The 3,185-nt window shown below is 52.5% G+C and overlaps 1 protein-coding gene across 12 annotated transcripts in view; it reads right to left on the bottom strand.

Annotated features, from left to right (window-relative positions):
• The window catches only part of BCL9 (B cell CLL/lymphoma 9), a 77,245-nt gene extending 74,749 nt beyond the window's left edge, over positions 1-2,496 (bottom strand). For 4 of the 12 annotated variants that reach the window (XM_025052171.1, XM_025052170.1, XM_025052174.1 and 1 more), the window contains exon 1: positions 2,365-2,489. The gene's annotated coding sequence lies outside the window, so the exon portion shown is untranslated. The other 8 variants (XM_025052172.1, XM_025052177.1, XM_025052178.1 and 5 more) reach the window with 5 other exon arrangements.
• Positions 2,497-3,185: the final 689 nt, after the last annotated feature.

Below are 3,185 nucleotides of genomic sequence, written 5' to 3'. Positions count from 1 at the left end.
CCACAGGCGCAGCTCGTGCTCCCGGGGTTCCCTGGAAAGAGGGCCAGCCCCAGCCCCGAGCGCCCCGCGGACTCCCAGGGCCCAGGCAAGAGCCACACCGCGCTCCTCCCGGGCAGCGCAGGAATGAGACCCCCGCCTGCAGGCACGGCGGACGAGCCTGCCACAGGAGGAGGAATTGTTAGGGCTCTTACCTTTTTTATGAGGAGAAATTCTGGAGAATCATTTCAGAAACTGAGGGGGGAAAGTGATTGAAGACAAAAAAGACCCTTTTCCTGCAATCCCCGGCCTCCTGGTATCAAGACACTAGGACAACATCAAAGCAACTTAGGGGGAACACTTTAGGGGCCTATTGTCTGCTCTGGTCTGATCTGTTTTTCTTCTGACTCCCCCTCTTGCTGCGGTGACACTTGGTACGGCCCAGGCATTCATGCCAAGTAGCTTTCACACATGGAAGCTTGTCTCAAGCAATTGCTGACAAGCCACAAACAAGACATTCTCCCTCCCTGCTCTGCACCCCCCCCTGCTCCCCCTCCACCTTTTCCTCCTCCCTCCCTTGTCCCCCCTCCTCCTTTCTTCTGAATGCAAACTAAAACTCTCCAGTGACAGGCTCGCAGGCTTGGCCTAGCTGCGCGCACGCACACTCTCTCTCTCTCTCTCTCTCTCTCTCTCTCTCTCTCTCTCTCTCTCTCTCTCGGCCCTCTCTCTCTCTCTCTCTCTCTCTCTCACTCACACGCAAGCCAGCTAGTTGCTGCTGCACTGGTGGAGTTAAGAGACAGGAAAAAGCCTAAGCTGGGTTGGGGGCAGGGAGAGCGAGCGAGCGGGAGAGAGAGCCGCCTCCTGTCTCCTGGTAAAATGGCAGAAGAGAGGTGAGCCCTTTGGAGAAACAGCCCTGGCCACACACGTGCGCGCACATACACACACTGGGCGGCCGTCTGAGCGCCAGGACCAGCGAAAAATGACTCCACAAAGGAAAAAGCCATGTCCCACCAGCCTGAGATCGGGGGAGTGGGGAGACAGGAGAGCGGGCGGACCCCGTCCTGGGGATTGTGCTGCACGTTTAGGTGGTTTCCTTCTTTAGTGAAAAATATGTTCCCCCCAAATCTAGGCTTTCTTCGCTGCATAATTGAGCCTAGACCTGAGCGACCAGTTAAAATAAAACCACGAAACCTGTAAATGTGCGAGCAAACTTAACAGCGGGTTCAACTTGTACCCAGGATATTTTTTCAGTGGATCTTTTCTGTCTCTCTCTCTCTCTTTTTCAAGCAGAAACCCTGGAGAGGAGTCGCAAGGAGAGTAGTAACAAGTAGTGTGAACTCTGAGAGCTGTGACATGTGATGCTAAAGTTACTGATCGCCAGGCTGCTGGAATTTATGGAGGGTGGGCACTGCGGGTTGGAGGGGGGAGGGGAGCCTCTGTGAGCTGTTTTCTAGGAATGAGGGGGGAATGAGGTAGGATAATGAATATGGCAAGAAGCAAGCAGGAATTTGATTGGTGTGGAGGGAGGAGGAAGGTGGGGGTGTAAAGGAGGGAAGAGAAAGAGAAAAAAAACACACACTGCATTAAAAAGGAAGAAGAAAAATGGAAGCCCAGAGATTGAAACATGCGGAGTAAATGAGATGGCAGAGGAAGACATAAAATGTGAGCGAAAAAGCACAAAGGACGCGGAAATTTGCAGATGGCACGGAATCGGGAGGGCCAGTTGAGATGGAAAACGACAGGATGATTAGGTGACATTCGTATTCTCACCGTGTCGTGGGGTCAGAGACCTGACAAGGACTCCTCTGCCTAGACCAGGGTGGGTACCCCTCTCAGGGCACGATCGGAACGGAAGCTCGGCTCCTCACTGGAGCTGAACCAGTTCTGTGTTTCGGCACCGAGGTGGCTTCTACTCCGATCCTCAGAATCTTCCTCTACAAAATGCACATCACTCGCTCCTCGGTAGGGTTGCAATAAAGAATAAATTATGACTCTTTACATTCGATACTAGCAAAATGGTTTGCCGCTACCTACAACTCGCCCCATCAGACACGTTCTCGTGTCTGCTCCCTCTTCTCCTCAGTTTGCTCTCCGGCATGGCCGACTCCTAGAGCCGTTGGCCCCGACGACACCCATCAACGATGGCAGAGGCGGTGATGGTGATGATAATACCAGTCACTTCCGATCGAGTATTTACTCGAGTCTCAGCGTTTTCCTGAGCGGCTATACCGTTAGGTCATGTCTATGAAGACCAACTTCATTTACAGGGGATAAAAAAAGGAGGCACAGAGAGGTTAAGGAACTGACTTGAGGTCACACAGCAAGACAGAAGCGGAGCTGAAATCAGATTCGGGTCCGCTTGATGCCAAAGGCCCAGCATTTACTCACCACTTTAAGCCCTCTGACCCGAGTAGCCCCGCTTCTCCATGGCACCCCAAGACCAGTTAGCCATCACTGCGCTCTGGGGCTGGGTTTAGATCCTCTCACTTTGAGCCGCGGGAACGTCTAACCTCCCCTCGACAGGCTACTGACTCACCATCCACTTCTAAGTGGCGGTGACTCACTATACACAATGATGCCTCCAGACAAGAATGCATGAAGGGTCAACTTAACCTCTAAAGACTGCACAATTTACAGATTGCCGGGCGATGGATGAAAAGCACTAGGAAGCTTTCCCTTCCTTAAAAATATTCAAAAAGCGAACTAAAAACACCCACGGGTGTTGATGATGATGATGGTGGCAACAGCCGACATTCGTTACGCACGTACGTACGTTATACAGCCCCACGAGGCATCAACTACTATTGCTCCCATCTTCTAGGTGAAGAACCTTAGACACAGAGGCTCAGTAAAGGTGCGAAGTTCGCTCAGCCGCGAGGCCAAGCGCTGGCTGAGGCGAGGCCCCAGGCAGCCGCCTCTCCAGAGGCCAGGCTCTCCACCACTTTCCTGTCCTGCTGAGGGAGCGAAAAGGGTGGTTCCAGAAATTAGAGTGAAAAACCAAATGCTCAATGACAGAAAACAGAGAGAGGCAAGAAGAATCCTAATGTTTTTACATGTGTGGTTGAATCTCGTGACATCTCTCGTGAGTAGCTAAGCATGTGCCAAGGTCCCCGAATAGCCCCGATTTTACAAATCCTCCGTGGTCACAGAGGACGGTTGGCAGAGGACAGAGAATCCCCGGCTCTGGGTCAGGACACGTTGGTAGAAAC

This window comes from Pteropus alecto, unplaced genomic scaffold, assembly GCF_000325575.1.
Source record: "Pteropus alecto unplaced genomic scaffold, ASM32557v1 scaffold106, whole genome shotgun sequence".
Taxonomy (NCBI): Eukaryota; Metazoa; Chordata; class Mammalia; order Chiroptera; family Pteropodidae; genus Pteropus; species Pteropus alecto.
The sequence above is the reverse complement of the archived record's forward strand: the minus strand, read 5'-3'. Positions and strand labels throughout refer to the sequence as shown.